This window comes from Rutidosis leptorrhynchoides, chromosome 1, assembly GCF_046630445.1.
Source record: "Rutidosis leptorrhynchoides isolate AG116_Rl617_1_P2 chromosome 1, CSIRO_AGI_Rlap_v1, whole genome shotgun sequence".
In the NCBI taxonomy this organism is placed as follows: domain Eukaryota; kingdom Viridiplantae; phylum Streptophyta; class Magnoliopsida; order Asterales; family Asteraceae; genus Rutidosis; species Rutidosis leptorrhynchoides.
The window spans coordinates 47224369-47247116 of NC_092333.1; the positions used below are offsets into that span (position 1 = coordinate 47224369).

Sequence of the window (22748 nt, forward strand, 5' to 3'; positions counted from 1 at the left end):
ATATATATATATATATATATATATATATATATATATATATATATATATATATATATATATATATATATATATATATATTACTTAATATTGACTCCTTATTGTAATTGTGATTAATTATCATATACGAAATGATAAGTGATGATGTAGTAAAAAAAATTGAAAATGTAATAATTATGCACTACTCATTATGTATACATAAATTATAATAATAATAATAATAATAATAATAATAATAATAATAGTAATAATAATAATAATAATAATAATAATAATATATAATGATATATAATATTAAATATTGACTCCAAGTGTCATAAATATGCTCATTAACCCAACTTAATTACTATTATTTTTTACCCAATATAATCTCTTAACCACATGGTAAAAATTAATAATCTTATCTTTATTATTATTATTTTATTAATTATTATTATTATTATTATTAATACGCTTAAAAATTGAGTCCTAGACTCATAAATAATAATTTAACTCATGTATTAAATTATAGTAAAATGGTAAAAAATTTAAGGTAAAAATTAAACTTTTAACCAAACATTTAATAATATTAAAATAGTAGATAGTAACTAATAGTTAAAAGGTTAACTAATTTAATACCTAAAGGTAAATAAATTTTAAGCCTATTGAAGTTATATCTTAAATAATAGTAATAGTTATAAACTTTTCATTTTCCTTTAATTAAATACCCCATCCTACTATTCCTTTTATTTTTCATGAGATGTTACAGTTTTTTTCTATAAATACTCATTCTCATCTTCACATTACTCACATATTCAAATGTAATCCATCATCATCATCATAATTTTTGTAGGTTGTTTTGCTCTTTTTATGTTGATTTCATCAATCACATAACATCTAACGTATATTGCGATATCACTATATAAAGATGTTATTGAGGTTCATATAATTTTTTTCTTCAATTTTTGTAATTGTTTATCAATAATGATAGTAATTTAGAGTTCATTTATATATGTATATTTTTTATACAATTTATTTTATAATTATATATGTAGTTTACTTTCTTTGATTTCATTCTAATATTATTAGCATTTGTTTTGTATTTTGTATATTAGTTAAGTAATTACTCCGTAATATGTAACAATCGTTTAATTTGTGTGTATGTATAAATATATATATATATATATATATATATATATATATATATATATAAACAATATAAATATTAATATTATGATAATAAGAACAAAATTATTATTATTGATTTTTTTATTATAAAAAAAATAATTTAGAATTGTGATTAAAATTTGGTATAGTTCAAGAAGGCTTGCAAGAGAATATAAGGTTTATGATTATTCTTTAATTTTTGAGATTTAATGTAATAAAGGGAAATTATTTATAATAAATAAAGATAAAAAGTAATAAATTAGTTAATATATATATATATATATATATATATATATATATATATATATATATATATATATATATATATATATATATATTACTTAATATTGACTCCTTATTGTAATTGTGATTAATTATCATATACGAAATGATAAGTGATGATGTAGTAAAAAAATTGAAAATGTAATAATTATGCACTACTCATTATGTATACATAAATAATAATAATAATAATAATAATAATAATATATAATATTAAATATTAAATATTGACTCCAAGTGTCATAAATATGCTCATTCACCCAACTTAATTACTATTATTTTTTACCTAATATAATCTCTTAACCACATGGTAAAAATTAATAATCTTATCTTTATTATTATTATTTTATTAATTATTAATACACTTAAAAATTGAGTCCTAGACTCATAAATATAATTTAATTCATGTATTAAATTATAGTAAAATGGTGAAAAATTTAAGGTAAAAAATTAAACTTTTAACCAAACATTTAATAATATTAAAATAGTAAATAGTAACTAATAGTTAAAAGGTTAACTAATTTAATACCTAAGGTAAATAAATTTTAAGCCTATTGAAGTTATATCTTAAATAATAGTAATAGTTATAAACTTTTCATTTTCCTTTAATTAAATACCCCATCCTACTATTCCTTTTATTTTTCATGAGATGTTACAGTTTTTTTTCTATAAATACTCATTCTCATCTTCACATTACTCACATATTCAAATGTAATCCATCATCATCATCATCATAATTTTTGTAGGTTGTTTTGCTCTTTTTATGTTGATTTCATCAATCACATAACATCGAACGTATATTGCGATATCACTATATAAAGATGTTATTGAGGTTCATATAATTTTTTTCTTCAATTTTTGTAATTGTTTATCAATAATGATAGTAATTTAGAGTTCATTTATATATGTATATTTTTTATACAAGTTATTTTATAATTATGTATGTAGTTTACTTTCTTAGATTTCATTCTAGCATTTGTTTTGTATTTGTATATTAGTTAAGTAATTACTCTGTAATATGTAACAATCGTTTAATTTGTGTGTATGTGTGTGTGTATATATATATATATATATATATATATATATATATATATATATATATATATATATATATATATATATATATATATAAATATATATATATAAATATTAATATTACAATAATAAGAACAAAATTATTATTATCAATTTTTTTATTATAAAAAGAAATAATTTAAAATTGTAATTAAAAATTTGGTATAGTTCAAGAAGACTTGCAAGAGAATATAAGGTTTATTTATTTTTCTTTTATTTTTTAGATTTAATGTAATAAAGGGAAATTATTTATAATAAATAAAGATAAAAAGTAATAAATTAGTTAATATATATATTACTTAATATTGACTCCTTATTGAAATTGTGATTAATTATCATATACGAAATGATAAGTGATGATGTAATAAAGTAGTAAAAAAATGAAAATGTAATAATTATGCACTACTCATTATGTATACATAAATTATAATAATAATAATAATAATAATAATAATAATAATAATAATAATAATAATAATAATAATAATAATAATAATAATGTACGAAGTAAAATATATTCACTCAACATAATGGTTAAGAGTAATTCTCTATATTCCTTTATTTTTCTAATTGATGAAAGCAAGAAATTACATTTATTTATTTACATTTATTTATTTACATTCATTTATTTTGTAAATATAAATAAATTCATTTATTTATCTCAAGATAGTAACTATAAGTTATAAAAATAATTTAAAGTTGAGTTTTAAGATAGTGAGTTGAGTAGTAGTAAATACAATTTGCTTATAGTAAAATCTTGAAGATTCATAATTTTATACATAATAACGATGTTTAATCTTTAAACATTATTATTTTTGATTTCAACACACTAATTTTTAAAGCTTACTATATTTTTTGATTTAGATGGTAATGATGATGATCTACTCATACAAACGATACATTTATCTCTATCGACTTTGAATTTTCCATCTAAATACCTAATGAGAAATGTATTTCGAGTTCTTGATTCTTTATAACATAGAGTCTGTGCGCATATAAGATTTTTTTTCATATATATTCCTTTATTCTTGCATTATAATTGTGTTTTTAATTATTGTTAGTATTAAGAAAAAGAATGTTAAAGTGGCACATTAAAAAATATGGGGTCTTTTCTTAATATAGCATGGATAACACTTGATTTTGCTTATCCTTGAGGGATACAACTTTTTTATACACATTGTTAAAATTGTTCGTGGTTGCTTTTTATTTTTATATGATTATATATTGTATTATATGTATTATATGTCCAATAATAAAGTGTACCGATAAATAACACCTGAATCTAAATTGTAATGTGCAAATGAATATGTACACGACAATTGCTATATATTAAACTAAGTAAAATAATCCAAAACAATTGATATTATCAAAAACTGTAACAATCCAACCCGATATACAATCGACCACGTGAAATTTACCAACATAAAAAAAATTTCTTTGTTCAGCAGGTGGCGCGGCGCGCCATAACCTTGCGCGGCGCGCCAAAGTGGCCTGTCCAAAAAGTCTTGAAATGCTAAAATGTTTGACCACTTCCCGACGTATTTAGACAAGACGCTATTCACAACATATTCATATATGAAAAACTAACATGTTCCATTCATAAAATAAGTTTTACGAGACCGGGCCCACATCGGCCGTTTTACGACTTTCGTACGAAAATACAAGTTTTCAACCACATGATTTGTAATAAAAAATAAAGGCCGAGCATGACGATTGGGGATACGCTACCCAATCCTAATCAATCCAAAAGCAAGCCTTCTAAAGCAACTACGCAAGTCCACTAGTCCCCGCTTACCCGAGCCTCCGCATCCATGCAATCTATAAAAAAGTCAACAACGAGAGGGTAAGCTAACGCTTAGTGAATGCAATACTTATACATATACATATGTAATTTACCTACACGCATCCACTTACAATACCATGCAAACAAAATGCATAAACGAGCTAGCAACACCAAACATACGACTAGCAACAACGTTAGTATATAAATCGCCACAATAATATACTAAATCACAATAATGCATAAATATAACAAACCATTCCCCGCTATGGCACTACCGACTTGTAGACGACCATTAACGTCGAGTCTCACTCGTATGATGTCACCGACTTGTGACTCATCATAAGGTGTCACCGACTTGTGAATCACCATGTGGCATCACCGACTTGTGAAGCCCCACCTAGTGTCACCGACTTGTGAACACTAAGAAATGTCACCGACTTGTGACTCATCATAAGGTGCCACCGACTTGTGAATCACCAAAGGGTGTCACCGACTTGTGAACTACCCACCAATATCTATGGGTCACCGACTTGTGAACGCCATGTGACATCACCGCCTTGTGAAGCGCCACCAATAAGTGTCACCGACTTGTGAAGCACTATAGGGTGTCACCGACTTGTGAATCACCCGCCAATACATACGAGGTCACCGACTTGTGAACCTCCAAGAGGTTCACCGACTTGTGAATCTCCTAACGAGACACTACAGACTTATAGTTCTCTTCACCCATAGCCTCGATAAGTCACCAACTTGTGACATAACGCCCAATACTCACGATGTGGCGCCTAAGGCCCACATCGCGTACGAGTAAATAAACCACATACATACATGTATAAATATTCCACTCACCTTGTCGCCTTGAAGAAATGCCACCGAATAATCCGCAACACACCGATGGAATGTACCTATTCCATTATCACAAACACAACAACACAATTAGGGTGGATTTACAAATCAACCCAAATTGACAACTAGTGCAATTTCGACCCAAATGCACTTCCAAGTACAAACCGTGCCCAAACTAACCAATAATCACTAACACAAGTGAGAATGGTCCTAATACGCCAATTAGACCCAATCATAGGTGTTAAACACCTATCTTGCCCAAAATGGCACTTAAACACTAATTTGACCCATAAGAAGTCAATATCGCGCCATTATCAAGTTTTACTAACAAAACATATTTAACTCGGTTTTATACTTCAACTTAATCCATTTTAAGTTTATAAACCTTATTAAATCGACAATTGGGTTATAATCATCACCAAACCCTAATCTTTGACTCTAGTCAAAGTTAGTCAACCAAACATACCCAAAAGAGTTTCAACACTACTAGAATCACTAATACTAGAGATTACACACTACATACAAGCCTTAAACATGGTTAAATCATTAACCAACCCTAAACCCACCAACATCAACAATAACTAGTTACAATTACCCATTTCACCTCCTAAATGGGTTTTATAACTAACTAGTTCAAAACCATAAACTTGAATATCAAATTACAAAGATGAAGTTCGGAGTTTGAACTTACCAATACCGCCAAAATGATGCCGTTGACGAGTAGAACAACTTTAATACCCGAGGTTTGACCGAAACACCCTTCTTCTTCTCCAATTGGAGCTCTCTCTCTCTAAAACTCTCCTCTCACTCTAGGGTTTGAAGATGAGAGTGTTTGATGAGTGAAAATGAGCTCCAATGGAGTTCTAGTTCAGTTTTGATGACCCTAAACCGACCCTAAATGAAAAGACAAAAGTACCCCTCATTTAGACCTTTTAAAAAGGCTGAAAATTGCATCAGACGGGTTCGGCGCGCCACGCCGAAAGGTGGAGCGCCGCTCCAACCTACAGGTCAGTTTTCAGAAACTTGTTTTGGCCATAACTTTTTGACTGTAGCTCCGTTTTCGATGAATCAAATATCGTTGGAAACGTAATAATATTTCCTTTCCAATGGTAAGGCTTTTAAACATCAACACAAACTTTATTTGGGGTTGAAAAGATACGTACACACCTTGCCACTTCAGACAACGTCCAGTTTCCTTCGGCGTTCGAGCAAGCTACACGTACACTTCATACACGCATCGTACACCATAAATACATTATGTACAATAAATATTTGGGTCTTACAACTCTCCCCCACTTAAACTCGATCACGTCCTCGTGATCTTCTCCACTTAACCAATCCGGAACTACTCAACGGTCCTCAATCATAAGTCCCAATCCGAACTTTCCTAGACAATTCTTTCCAATGAATCACCTTTAACAACTAAAATCGTCACCCGAGATTTATCAAAACCACAATCCGAACACTAAAACCTGCTCAATTCCCCATATCGGGAAAAACTCAACCAATCTCGTACCGAGATATCAATTCCTTAGCGTACCTTTACCAAGGACAACGCTAAAAGCGACCAAGTCTCAACCTAAAGTCAACGATCCGAACGTTGAAGATCGAACCACATGAATCCTTACAGATTACACTTACCACTAAACATCCTTTGTAGTGCGCAATACAACCAATACGCCACTATCCTAACATCATAAGCAACGGGTAAAACCAAAAGCGCCCAAAATGACTATGGCTATGCTAAACCTAAGGTGTACAAAATCGACTATTGTCACACCCGTAACAACATGTGAGCGAAACACGGCTATCGCCTCACTAATCCCACGACGTGGTCCTCACGACCTCACTCTCGGCATATAAAACCACCAATAGATCACACATCCAACAATCATGAAGACTGGCCGAAAACTACACACATCAAAGATAGTCAACATCCGTGACTCTTCTTGCACACATACTTGGTCAACGTAAACGCCTCTCGAACGGCATACCATTTCTACGCTAACCATTATGGAGAACAATACAAGTAACCCTCTAATCACCTCATGGTTACACCCGACTTGGTTAAGCCTCCACACCAAAACAATTAACCCGAACTGGTTAGTCAAACACGCTTGGTCAACCCGCCTCGATCAACACCTATCACCTAATTGATTAACCCGACTTGGTTAAGTCAAACTTACTTGGTCAACCCGACTCGGTCAAACCTCTAACGACAAATGATTAACCCAACTTGGTTAATCAAACGCATTCGGTCAATACCTAACATCAAATTGATTAACCCGACTCGGTTAGTCAAATACCCTAGGTCAACCCGACTCGGTCAATGCCTATCATCTAATTGATTAACCCGACCCGGTTAGTCAAACTCACTTGGTTAACCCGCCTCGGTCAACACCTAACATCTAATTGATTAACCCGACTCGGTTAGTCAAACTCGCTTGGTTAACCCGCCTCGGTCAACACCCAACATCTAATTGATTAACCCGACCCGGTTAGTCAAACTCACTTGGTTAACCTGCCTCGGTCAAACCTCTAACGACAAATGATTAACCCAACTTGGTTAGTCAAACGCATTCGGTCAATACCTAACATCAAATTGATTAACCCGACTCGGTTAGTGATAATGCTAAAAACGAACATATATTTCATAGCATTATTCCTCAAGAAAGACAAGCTTTTAGTTGCAATTGTTCTATTTACAAGTGATATTCGTTTAAATAATAAAAGGTGAAGACAAAAGACAGATTCGACGAATTGAAGACGCAAACGACCAAAAAGCTCAAAAGTACAAAAGACAATCAAAAAGGTTCCAATTATTGATAAGAAACGTCTCGAAATTACAAGAGTACAAGATTTTAAAACGCAAAGTACAAGATATTAAATTGTACGCAAGGACGTTCGAAAATCCGGAACCGGGACCAGAGTCAACACTCAACGCTCGACGCAACGGACTAAAAATTACAAGTTAACTATGTATATAAATATAATATAATATATAATTAATTATATTAATTATATATATATATTATATTTACAAATAAAAACCGTCGGCAGAGAAGACTCCAAAGTGTGACTCGCGGAGTTTGAAGGCAAAATATGCCGCGAGTCGCGGAGCCCCAAAATGAAATTATGCCTATAAAGCCAACCGAATTCTGATCGTAAAATCCTTCTTTTTTCTTCCTCATTCATACGTAAAATTTATATTTATATTTATAATTTATATTTTAATTTTAATTATAATTCTAATAATAAGGGTATGTTAGCGATTATTGTAAGGGTGTAAGTCGAAATTCTGTCCGTGTAACGCTACGCTATTTTTAATCATTGTAAGTTATGTTCAACCTTTTTACATTAATGTCTTGTAGCTAAGTTATTATTATGCTTATTTAAAACGAAGTAATCATGATGTTGGGCTAATTACTAAAATTGGGTAATTGGGCTTTGTACCATAATTGGGGTTTGGACAAAAGAACGACACTTGTGGAAATTAGACTATGGGCTATTAATGGGCTTTATATTTGTTTAACTAAATGATAGTTTGTTAATGTTAATATAAAGATTTACAATTGGGCGTCCCTATAAATTACCATATACACTCAATCGGACACGATGGGCGGGGTATTTATATGTACGAATAATCGTTCATTTAACCGGACACGGGAATGGATTAATAGCCACTAGAATAATTAAAACAGGGGTAAAATTACATTCAAGGGTAATTGGTGTAATTGTTAACAAAGTAGTAAAACCTTGGTTTACACGCAGTCGATAACCTGGTGTATTCATTAAACAAAGTATTAAAACCTTGTTACAATTCGAATCCCCAATTAGTTGGAATATTTAACTTCGGGTATAAGAATAATTTGATGAGGACACTCGCACTTTATATTTATGACTGATGGACTGTTATGGACAAAAACCAGACGGACATATTAAATAATCCAGGACAAAGGACAATTAACCCATGGGCATAAAACTAAAATCAACACGTCGAACATCATGATTACGGAAGTTTAAATAAGCATAATTCTTTTATTTCACATTTAATTTCCTTTATTTTATATTTAATTGCACTTCTAATTATCGCACTTTTATTTATTGTTATTTAATCGCACTTTTAATTATCGTACTTTTTAATTATCGCAAGTTTATTTTATCGCACTTTTATTATTCGCAATTTCATTATCGTTATTTACTTTAAGTTTTAATTTAAGTCTTTTATTTATTTAATATTTTACATTAGGTTTTAACTGCGACTAAAGTTTTAAAATCGACAAACCGGTCATTAAACGGTAAAAACCCCCTTTATAATAATAATATTACTTATATATATTTGTATTTTTATAAAAGTAAACTAATATAGCGTTGAGCTTTGTTTAAAAAAGATTCCCTGTGGAACGAACCGGACTTACTAAAAACTACACTACTGTACGATTAGGTACACTGCCTATAAGTGTTGTAGCAAGGTTTAAGTATATCCATTCTCTAAATAAATAAATATCTTGTGTAAAATTGTATCGTATTTAATAGTTTTCCCTAGTAAAATATAAACTATTTCGTATACCTTAGCTTTGACACCAAGTATTTTTGGCGCCGCTGCCGGGGAAATCTCTTAAAAGCCGGAAGCGGAACGCTAATATAAAAAAAAAAAAAAAAGATTTTTATTTTACTTTTATTAAAAGTCGCTTTTGTAAAAATACGTTTTAAAAATTCGAAAATATAAAAAGAAAAACAAAAATTTATATATTTTTAAGAGTTTGTTAAAAGTTTTATAAGTTTCTTTATTTTTATTTTAGTTTATAAAAAATATAAGTTTTATTTAAATATCTTTTATTTATATAAAAAATAGAAAAAAAAATAAATAAATAAATATCTTGTGTAAAATTGTATCGTATTTAATAGTTTTCCCTAGTAAAATATAAACTATTTCGTATACCTTAGCTTTGACACCAAGTATTATGAAATAATGGGGTTAAATTCTTTCGGATTTTAAAATTTTTATCTTAAACACTTGGTTATCATTAAAAATACTAGTAAAGCAGTAGTTGTATTAGAATCTAGTGCTCTCTGATAATAAAGAACAGCCCTGGTCTTATATACTGACTACCCAATTCTAGTAAAAATTTTTCAAAATTTTCAATTAAATGAACTCAAAATCATAATTATACATATTTATGAACGATAAAACTAGGTTTTAACACCGAAATTATTGTAACCTCGAAAAGGACATAAATTGAGAAACAAACCAAAATGTTAAAATTCATTTAAAATGGAATAGAGGACGATAAAAAGGAAAATAAAAGCCAAGTGTGGGAAAATTCTCCAAGTTATTCAAAACATATATCACATATATCTGTAACAAATAACTGAAAATACTTTTGCTTTGGACTAAACTAAACTGTTTTACCCGATGAAAGAAAAGAAGATATGGATCTACACGATGAATCAATTCCATCATTAAAAGGAAGTAAAGTCTTCCGAAAAAGACACGCGCTTCTTGATTTAGGTCATGAAGTTGTCGTCCAGACCAGCTGTAGGTTGACGAAAAATCTAGAAAAGTCATCACTAAAATCAGCAGGAAATCCACGGACCTCAGCATTAAACAGGGTCGCCAAGTGGTCAGATTTATCCTAACCATGAGAAGGATTTATCTCGTACAATGGGGGGCACCATGCAAATTAGCTGGATAAGACTAATGAATCAGATCCCCAGAAAGGATAATCTCCTTAAAGATTAAAAATCAGCTTTTAAGACTGATATTACTCAATCCTAGAGATTGACCTTAAAGATTGAGAATTCAAACTCATGGAATTCAATGATATCTAAACTCGAGCTTGAACGAGAAAATATTTTGATCAAAATTATAAACCGATTTGTTTTCTGAAAACCCATTTTCAATGCGTTCATTACCATTGAACGTAAAATCCTAGGAATTCACCTGGAATTCATTAGGTCACCTGAACCAAATCGGGTGTCAACCGTAAGAACGGTGGTTGCATAGCATGGTCAAAGACAGGACCTTGTGCCATACCGAAAAATTATAAGGGTGAGCTTTACTATTGCTCCTACCAAGGATAGTAATTGCGTCCGACACGTTATAGACCATAATTAAAAGCATGTCAGGGGACATTGCCTTAACAGTTTCTTGTTCAACGCTTTCCTTTACAACCGGACGGTAGTTTATCGAAAGGTAATATACAGGACAAGTAAACTGGACGTGTTGCTTTCCAAATACAAGGTTAGCAAGTGGGTGACACAAAACAGCAAGTTTTGAGCTAAAATTTTCAATTCTGAAACCCACCAAACCCACAAAAATATTTTGCAAACACCGGTAAAGGGTTATCCCGGAAAACTTATCTAGGGTAAAAACTAGATTTAATTTTCAAAAGATCAAATGTTTTCATAAAGATCCAATTTCCTTAATGGATCTAAATTTTTATAGTCATGTGGGACTGTAAACCATATCGTTACTACCATTGTTTATACCGCCGTATAGAAAATCACTGATGTACAAAGTGTGAAGAATAAAGAAGTGATTCTAGTATTTCAAAACGATATTGCTTGAGGACAAGCAACGCTCAAGTGTGGGAATATTTGATAATGCTAAAAACGAACATATATTTCATAGCATTATTCCTCAAGAAAGACAAGCTTTTAGTTGCAATTGTTCTATTTACAAGTGATATTCGTTTAAATAATAAAAGGTGAAGACAAAAGACAGATTCGACGAATTGAAGACGCAAACGACCAAAAAGCTCAAAAGTACAAAAGACAATCAAAAAGGTTCCAATTATTGATAAGAAACGTCTCGAAATTACAAGAGTACAAGATTCAAAACGCAAAGTACAAGATATTAAATTGTACGCAAGGACGTTCGAAAATCCGGAACCGGGACCAGAGTCAACTCTCAACGCTCGACGCAACGGACTAAAAATTACAAGTTAACTATGTATATAAATATAATATAATATAATATATAATTAATTATATTAATTATATATATATATATATATTATATTTATAAATAAAAACCGTCGGCAGAGAAGACTCCAAAGTGTGAGCTGGAATTTCAAACTCCGCGACTCGCGGAGTTTGAAGGCAAAATATGCCGCGAGTCGCGGAGCCCCAAAATGAAATTATGCCTATAAAGCCAACCGAATTCTGATCGTAAAATCCATCTTTTTTCTTCCTCATTCATACGTAAAATTTATATTTATATTTATAATTTATATTTTAATTTTAATTATAATTCTAATAATAAGGGTATGTTAGCGATTATTGTAAGGGTGTAAGTCGAAATTCTGTCCGTGTAACGCTACGCTATTTTTAATCATTGTAAGTTATGTTCAACCTTTTTACATTAATGTCTCGTAGCTAAGTTATTATTATGCTTATTTAAAACGAAGTAATCATGATGTTGGGCTAATTACTAAAATTGGGTAATTGGGCTTTGTACCATAATTGAGGTTTGGACAAAAGAACGACACTTGTGGAAATTAGACTATGGGCTATTAATGGGCTTTATATTTGTTTAACTAAATGATAGTTTGTTAATGTTAATATAAAGATTTACAATTGGGCGTCCCTATAAATTACCATATACACTCAATCGGACACGATGGGCGGGGTATTTATATGTACGAATAATCGTTCATTTAACCGGACACGGGAATGGATTAATAGCCACTTGAATAATTAAAACAGGGGTGAAATTACATTCAAGGGTAATTGGTGTAATTGTTAACAAAGTAGTAAAACCTTGGTTTACACGCAGTCGATAACCTGCTGTATTCATTAAACAAAGTATTAAAACCTTGTTACAATTCGAATCCCCAATTAGTTGGAATATTTAACTTCGGGTATAAGAATAATTTGATGAGGACACTCGCACTTTATATTTATGACTGATGGACTGTTATGGACAAAAACCAGACGGACATATTAAATAATCCAGGACAAAGGACAATTAACCCATGGGCATAAAACTAAAATCAACACGTCGAACATCATGATTACGGAAGTTTAAATAAGCATAATTCTTTTATTTCATATTTAATTTCCTTTATTTTATATTTAATTGCACTTCTAATTATCGCACTTTTATTTATTGTTATTTAATCGCACTTTTAATTATCATACTTTTTAATTATCGCAAGTTTATTTTATCGCACTTTTATTATTCGCAATTTCATTATCGTTATTTACTTTAAGTTTTAATTTAAGTCTTTTATTTGTTTAATATTTTACATTAGGTTTTAACTGCGATTAAAGTTTTAAAATCGACAAACCGGTCATTAAACGGTAAAAACCCCCCTTTATAATAATAATATTACTTATATATATTTGTATTTTTATAAAAGTAAACTAATATAGCATTGAGCTTTGTTTAAAAAAGATTCCCTGTGGAACGAACCGGACTTACTAAAAACTACACTACTGTACGATTAGGTACACTGCCTATAAGTGTTGTAGCAAGGTTTAAGTATATCCATTCTCTAAATAAATAAATATCTTGTGTAAAATTGTATCGTATTTAATAGTTTTCCCTAGTAAAATATAAACTATTTCGTATACCTTAGCTTTGACACCAAGTATACGAAAATTGAAATACTTGATGGTCGTACAGTAGTGTAGTTTATTAAAAAAAAATATATATATATTTTTTTAAGATTTTGTCTATAAAAAAAAAAATGTTTTTTTTTTAGTTTTATTACCTTTAGATTTTTAGACTATAGTCGCAACTTTTAGTATTAAGTTTAGTTTTGCCATAGTTATTTTTACTTTTAGAATTTTTAGGCTTTGCCGTAAAATCCCTTAAGTGCTTATTCCTTAGACTAAGTTTTAGGTGCTTTAGAATTTTACGACGCCGTATTTCGCACTACTTTCTTATTTTTATTTTTCGACGCCTATTTTTCGACACTTTTCGACGCGTAATCTTTTTCTCTCTTATTTCTCGCCATTCTAGTTTTTAGGACTTAGAATTTTTTCTACTTCTTCTCTAAATTTCTTAAAATTACGAAAATTTATTTTAAGTGGTTAAATTGATAGACATCAAAATTTTCTGGTTCGTAGTAATAGTTGGATTTGTACGTGGACCGGGTTATTGGAGCCAAACAGTACTCAATTATATTGAGACCAAACGAATCCTGCCCCTCTGCTGCATCTTTTGGCTATTCGAAACGTGGGCAAAATCAGAAAAGTCTATTAATTGGATAACTTATTATAATTTTTCTTTCCTTTTTAATAACTAATAGGATATTCAGTGAATGCACCGAGCAAGACGTTCGCCGCCGGTCATACGTTCACCACTTGTAACTCGATCAAGACATCTAGCAAATATTGTCGCCGTTGATTTTTATTTAGAATCGTAATCTAGTCGAACAAGAACTCCAACTCAAATTTCCGATAATCCATCTTTTGAACCCGACTTCACAATTAAGAACCCGGAGCATATTCAAGGACAATTCCAAGATCTTGAACCACTAATTATTCATCCTGAGCCACAAACCATTAAATCAGAATCCTCTAGTGATTCGTATTCAACAAATTCAATTATGGAAGTAACGGAACCTCTAAGTATGGAAGATCGAATGAGAGCCACACGCACGGGCCAAGGTCACGCCATTATTAAGCCAGAATTTAATGCGCCAGATTATGAAATCAAAGGACAAATTCTACACATGGTAACTAACCAATGCCAATTCAGTGGTGCACCGAATGAAGATCCTAACGAACACCTTCGTACGTTTAAAAGAATTTGTACACTATTCAAAATCCGAGAAGTGGAAGATGAGCAGATCTATCTCATGTTGTTTCCCTGGACTTTAAAGGGAGAAGCCAAAGATTGGTTAGAATCGTTACCTGAAGGGGCGATTGACACATGGGATGTTTTAGTTGAAAAATTTCTTAAACAATTCTTTCCGGCATCTAAAGCCGTGAGACTTCAAGGAGAAATTGTTACTTTCGCGCAAAAGCCAAATGAAACATTATATGAGGCGTGGACAAGATTCGGAAGGATGTTGAGAGGATGTCCTCAACACGGTTTAGACACTTACCAAATAGTACAAATATTCTACCAAGGTGTCAACGTTGCTACACGAAAAGACATCGAAATAACAGCTGGTGGTTCCATTATGAAGAAAACCGCAACTGAAGCTTACAAAATTATTGATAACACAGCCTCCCACTCGCATGAGTGGTACCAAGAAAAAGATATTTTTCGTTCATCTAAAGTGGCTAGAGCCGATTCTAGCCATGACTTTGATTCCGTTTCAGCAAAAATAGATGCTTTCGAAAGACGAATGGAAAAGATGAATAAAGATATTCACGCAATACGAATCAGTTGTGAGCTATGCGGTGGACCACACTTATTGAAAGATTGTCACATTGAACCAACATTGGAACAACGAGAGAATGTTTCCTATATGAACCAAAGGCCTGGAAATAATTATCAAAATAATTATCAACCGCCAAAGCTAAACTTCAATCGAAATCAAAACATTCTTTACAATCCAAAAGGACCCGAAAATAACTGGTATAACCAACAAGGTCCGAATAACCAACCAACTCAAAACAACACTTTCAATCAACAAAGACCTGGCTTATATAAACCACAACAACAAACCGAAGAGAAAAAGTCAAATATGGAAGACGTGGTATTCAAGCTAGTTGAATCTCAAACACAATTCATTACATCTCAAACCCAAACGAACGAGAGGTTTGATCAGTCATTAAGAACTCAACAAGCTTCCATTTTGAATCTTGAAAAACACGTAGGTACTCTTGCTAGCATGATGAGTGAGAGGGAACAAGGAAAGCTACCGAGTAATACTAAAGTAAATCCTCGGAATGAGAATGTTAATATGGTTTCAACGAATTCTGAAAAACCAGCACCAGAAGATGGAATTAATAAAGCTTTGTTTTAAGGTATACGAAATAGTTTATATTTTACTAGGGAAAACTATTAAATACGATACAATTTTACACAAGATATTTATTTATTTAGAGAATGGATATACTTAAACCTTGCTACAACACTTATAGGCAGTGTACCTAATCGTACAGTAGTGTAGTTTTTAGTAAGTCCGGTTCGTTCCACAGGGAATCTTTTTTAAACAAAGCTCAACGCTATATTAGTTTACTTTTATAAAAATACAAATATATATAAGTAATATTATTATTATAAAGGGGGGTTTTTACCGTTTAATGACCGGTTTGTCGATTTTAAAACTTTAGTCGCAGTTAAAACCTAATGTAAAATATTAAATAAATAAAAGACTTAAATTAAAACTTAAAGTAAATAACGATAATGAAATTGCGAATAATAAAAGTGCGATAAAACAAACTTGCGATAATTAAAAAGTACGATAATTAAAAGTTCGATTAAATAACAATAAATAAAAGTGCGATAATTAGAAGTGCAATTAAATATAAAATAAAGGAAATTAAATATGAAATAAAAGAATTATGCTTATTTAAACTTCCGTAATCATGATGTTCGACGTGTTGATTTTAGTTTTATGCCCATGGGTTAATTGTCCTTTGTCCTGGATTATTTAATATGTCCGTCTGGTTTTTGTCCATAACAGTCCATCAGTCATAAATATAAAGTGCGAGTGTCCTCATCAAATTATTCTTATACCCGAAGTTAAATATTCCAACTAATTGGGGATTCGAATTGTAACAAGGTTTTAATACTTTGTTTAATGAATACACCAGGTTATCGACTGCGTGTAAACCAAGGTTTTACTACTTTGTTAACAATTACACCAATTACCCTTGAATGTAATTTCACCCCTGTTTTAATTATTCTAGTGGCTATTAATCCATTCCCGTGTCCGGTTAAATGAACGATTATTCGTACATATAAATACCCCGCCCATCGTGTCCGATTGAGTGTATATGGTAATTTATAGGGACGCCCAATTGTAAATCTTTATATTAACATTAACAAACTATCATTTAGTTAAACAAATATAAAGCCCATTAATAGCCCATAGTCTAATTTCCACAAGTGTCGTTCTTTTGTCCAAACCCCAATTATGGTACAAAGCCCAATTACCCAATTTTAGTAATTAGCCCAACATCATGATTACTTCGTTTTAAATAAGCATAATAATAACTTAGCTACGAGACATTAATGTAAAAAGGTTGAACATAACTTACAATGATTAAAAATAGCGTAGCGTTACACGGACAGAATTTCGACTTACACCCTTACAATAATCGCTAACATACCCTTATTATTAGAATTATAATTAAAATTAAAATATAAATTATAAATATAAATATAAATTTTACGTATGAATGAGGAAGAAAAAAGATGGATTTTACGATCAGAATTCGGTTGGCTTTATAGGCATAATTTCATTTTGGGGCTCCGCGACTCGCGGCATATTTTGCCTTCAAACTCCGCGAGTCGCGGAGTTTGAAATTCCAGCTCACACTTTGGAGTCTTCTCTGCCGACGGTTTTTATTTATAAATATAATATATATATATATAATTAATATAATTAATTATATATTATATTATATTATATTTATATACATAGTTAACTTGTAATTTTTAGTCCGTTGCGTCGAGCGTTGAGAGTTGACTCTGGTCCCGGTTCCGGATTTTCGAACGTCCTTGCGTACAATTTAATATCTTGTACTTTGCGTTTTGAATCTTGTACTCTTGTAATTTCGAGACGTTTCTTATCAATAATTGGAACCTTTTTGATTGTCTTTTGTACTTTTGAGCTTTTTGGTCGTTTGCGTCTTCAATTCGTCAAATCTGTCTTTTGTCTTCACCTTTTATTATTTAAACGAATATCACTTGTAAATAGAATAATTGCAACTAAAAGCTTGTCTTTCTTGAGGAATAATGCTATGAAATATATGTTCATTTTTAGCATTATCAAATATTCCCACACTTGAGCGTTGCTTGTCCTCAAGCAATATCGTTTTGAAATACTAGAATCACTTCTTTATTCTTCACACTTTGTACATCAGTGATTTTCTATACGGCGGTATAAACAATGGTAGTAACGATATGGTTTACAGTCCCACATGACTATAAAAATTTAGATCCATTAAGAAAATTGGATCTTTATGAAAACATTTGATCTTTTGAAAATTAAATCTAGTTTTTACCCTAGATAAGTTTTCCGGGATAACCCTTTACCGGTGTTTGCAAAATATTTTTGTGGGTTTGGTGGGTTTCAGAATTGAAAATTTTAGCTCAAAACTTGCTGTTTTGTGTCACCCACTTGCTAACCTTGTATTTGAAAAGCAACACGTCCAGTTTACTTGTCCCGTATATTACCTTTCGATAAACTACCGTCCGGTTGTAAAGGAAAGCGTTGTAAAGGAAAGCGTTGAACAAGCAAATGTTAAGGCAATGTCCCCTGACATGCTTTTAATTATGGTCTATAACGTGTCGGACGCAATTACTATCCTTGGTAGGAGCAATAGTAAAGCTCACCCTTATAATTTTTCGGTATGGCACAAGGTCCTGTCTTTGACCATGCTATGCAACCACCGTTCTTACGGTTGACACCCGATTTGGTTCAGGTGACCTAATGAATTCTAGGTGAATTCCTAGGATTTTACGTTCAATGGTAATGAACGCATTGAAAATGGGTTTTCAGAAAACAAATCGGTTTATAATTTTGATCAAAATATTTTCTCGTTCATGCTCGAGTTTAGATATCATTGAATTCCATGAGTTTGAATTCTCAATCTTTAAGGTCAATCTCTAGGATTGAGTAATATCAGTCTTAAAAGCTGATTTTTAATCTTTAAGGAGATTATCCTTTCTGGGGATCTGATTCATTAGTCTTATCCAGCTAATTTGCATGGTGCCCCCCATTGTACGAGATAAATCCTTCTCATGGTTAGGATAAATCTGACCACTTGGCGACCCTGTTTAATGCTGAGGTCCGTGGATTTCCTGCTGATTTTAGTGATGACTTTTCTAGATTTTTCGTCAACCTACAGCTGGTCTGGACGACAACTTCATGACCTAAATCAAGAAGCGCGTGTCTTTTTCGGAAGACTTTACTTCCTTTTAATGATGGAATTGATTCATCGTGTAGATCCATATCTTCTTTTCTTTCATCGGGTAAAACAGTTTAGTTTAGTCCAAAGCAAAAGTATTTTCAGTTATTTGTTACAGATATATGTGATATATGTTTTGAATAACTTGGAGAATTTTCCCACACTTGGCTTTTATTTTCCTTTTTATCGTCCTCTATTCCATTTTAAATGAATTTTAACATTTTGGTTTGTTTCTCAATTTATGTCCTTTCCGAGGTTACAATAATTTCGGTGTTAAAACCTAGTTTTATCGTTCATAAATATGTATAAACATGATTTTGAGTTCATTTAATTGAAAATTTTGAAAAATTTTACTAGAATTGGGTAGTCAGTATATAAGACCAGGGCTGTTCTTTATTATCAGAGAGCACTAGATTCTAATACAACTACTGCTTTACTAGTATTTTTAATGATAACCAAGTGTTTAAGATAAAAATTTTAAAATCCGAAAGAATTTAACCCCTTCCCACACTTAAGATCTTGCAATGCCCTCATTTGCAAGAAATCAGTAACAATTTAAATTATTGAGGGTGATTTGTGTGAAAATGATTAAATTTTTACCAAAGTTTCCAAATATATTGGCGTTTGTTTGCTGAATGATAAATGGTGCACATCATTTGTTCATTCCGTCTTGTTGTTATTTCACATATATTTTGCATCTTGTCGTCAAAATTAGTTGCTTTTGCTGAACTTAATGACAGTCTTTGAAAATGCGTTGTTTTACCCTGTTGTGTACATAAGATAAACTGCAAACATATATACATATTTTTGAAGTTTGGTATATTACCCCACATTCAAAAATTATTAAAATCTAAGAATAAAAGTTAGATAATTATAAAAATGATTACAATATTAACAAAAGTATTAAACGTATCAATAATTACAAATTACAAAATAAAAAAAAATTAATAAGTAAACTAAGGATGATATTGGTACCAATAGGGGTTCCAGGCATAACCATAGGTGCTATAGAATGCTTCGGCAGGGTCATACGTAGGATATGGTGGCTGCATCTCTATAGACCAAGGAGGGAAGATGGGTTTCGGTGTAGGAATATAGTTTCTACCTATATGTTGGCAATGAGCTATGATCTGGTTCTGATGAACTTGCCAATCTTCAAATGCTCTCTGTCTAGCATTTTCGTATTCCTGAGAAGCTATAAACCTATGCATTTCTTGCATCTCATTCCCCCCTCCTACATTACCTTGTTGTTGGTTTCTCTCCACCTGTGGATGTCTACCATGGTATCGTACTGCGGCGTTATTTCGCCTTTTCAAAACTTTCGCACCATGGTATACATTTAAACCTATAGTATCGCGGGGTTCTGGTTCTTCTACTAATAATCCCCCCCGACTTATATCCACACCGAGATATTCACCAATCAAAGTAATAAAAATACCACCTCCTATTATGCTATGCGGTCGCATCCCCCGAACCATAGCTGATAAATAATAACCCACACAATATGGTATACTTACAGCGCTTTGTGGGTCTCGAATACACATATGGTAAAACAAATCCTGTTCATTTACCTTTTCCTTGTTTTTACCCCTTTGTGTAATCGAATTAGCTAAAAACCTATGTATCACTCTTAATTCGGCTCTATCTATATCCAAATAAGAGTAATTTCCCCCTTTGAAACGGTGATGGCTTGTCATTTGACTCCACACACCGTGTGTATCAAAATTTTCATCTATCTTTCTACCGTTTAGTATCAATCCTCTACAATCAGCAGACGCTAACTCCTCAGGCGTATATATACGTAAAGCCTGAGCCATGTCCAGTAAAGACATGTGGCGCATCGAACCGCCTAACAAAAATCTAATAAAAGAACGATCGGTTAAACTAGCTACCCGATCATTCAACTCTATACTACATAACAATTCTTCACACCATACTTTATATACAGGTCTACGCATGGTGAATAAACGTACCCAGTCATTAAAAGAAGAATTACCATACCTCTGTACAAGTAATTCCCTAATTGGCCCGGCCAATTCTACAGCTTCTAAGGGTCCCCATTCTATGACCCTCGGTACCTCAACAACCTTAGAATGAAGAGTATGCAAACCCCGTTGATATTTTGGATAATCTATCCAAAGTCTGTCAAATTTCAGGTTCGGGTGCAACTCTTCCAAGTGCATATCGGAAAAGGTCATGACTGGATGAGGTATATCCTGCTTGTAGTAGTTATCCACCTCCTGTTGTTCCAAATTCTCAGCAGGAGCATTGCGGGCTTGGGATGAAGATTCACCCCTTTCATTCTGCAAAACACATCAAACACAATTTTTGTGCATCCAAATATGCATTAGTTTCAGCAAAATCATCAATCAAAATAATTACAATGACATTATCAATTTATATCAAACTTAAGCTCATTTTCATATTTTCATCAAATCTACACTTTTTCAAATAAGCATATACGAAAATGTTCGCCAAGTTCATAATCATTCAACTCAAATAACATGTCAAAATAATCATTACTAGCAATTAAACAAGTTTCAAATGGCATTATCTTTCAAAAATCAAGTTCATGAATTTTAGACTTGAAAAAGTCCACTTTAATTCTCAAAATCATGTTTAGGCTCAAAGTTTGGATCATTCAACTACCTAGACATGTTACACTACTTATTTTAGCAACAATTCATGACAAAAATCGGCCATAACCTGTTTATATCAAAAAGCCCCAAATTTGCTCAAGAACACAAACCCTAGATTACACAAAATTTGAAGTTTAAGGCTTCTAATTATGTTAAACAGCATCAATCTAAGTTATACAAGCATAATACATAAACAATTTAAGTTTAATTACACTAAAAAGCATCAAATCAAATTGGGAAAAAAATGACTCAAGAACACCAAATTTCGGATTAAATGGTGTTTAGGTGTAGAAATTTACCGTTTTTCTTGAGTAATTCTTAGATAGCATCCTTCTCAACATGATTTTAGCAAAAGATTTGGTGATTAACTGTTAAAAATTGTGATTTTGGGGATTTTTTCTCGGGTATTTTCGGAGTATTTCGCAGCTATTTTCTGTTTTGGGTGTGTGAAACTGAGCTGTTGCAGCTCTTTATTTTTTTTCTGTAATCCGACTCTCCCGCGAGTCGCGGGGATTAACCCTCCAAACTCCGCGACTCGCGGAGTTTGGTATTTTTTATTTTTTATTTTTTTTATAATCATTAACTTATTAAAACAATTAAGTAATTAATTTTAAAATTTTGTTTCCCCTGTTATTTAGGACGAGGTCGTTTCGGATCGATGTCCTAGTCCGTCCTTCGACAAAATTTTAAAATTTGTCTTTTTGTAGCGATTGTTTTAAAAGCTAAGATTTTTGGGTTTTTTCAATGTTTTTGGCATACTTTAATTCAATAAGATTAAAAATAATGATATTAAAAGTTCTCGTCCCTCCCTCGGGTAAAGCAATTTCGGTTCAAAGACCTAGTCTTCAACTTACGATGAATTTTAAAAATCATATTCTTAACTTAATGAGATAAAGTAAATTTTTGTTTTTAAATTCACACAACTTAAATATAAA

At 31.6% G+C, this 22748-nt stretch overlaps 1 non-coding gene across 1 annotated transcript; it reads right to left on the bottom strand.

Annotated features, from left to right (window-relative positions):
• Positions 1 to 15072: 15072 nt before the first annotated feature.
• Positions 15073 to 15179, bottom strand: LOC139887404 (small nucleolar RNA R71). The gene has a single exon (XR_011773238.1). It is a non-coding gene; the product is annotated as a small nucleolar RNA R71 (small nucleolar RNA).
• Between the last annotated feature and the right edge of the window lie 7569 nt (positions 15180 to 22748).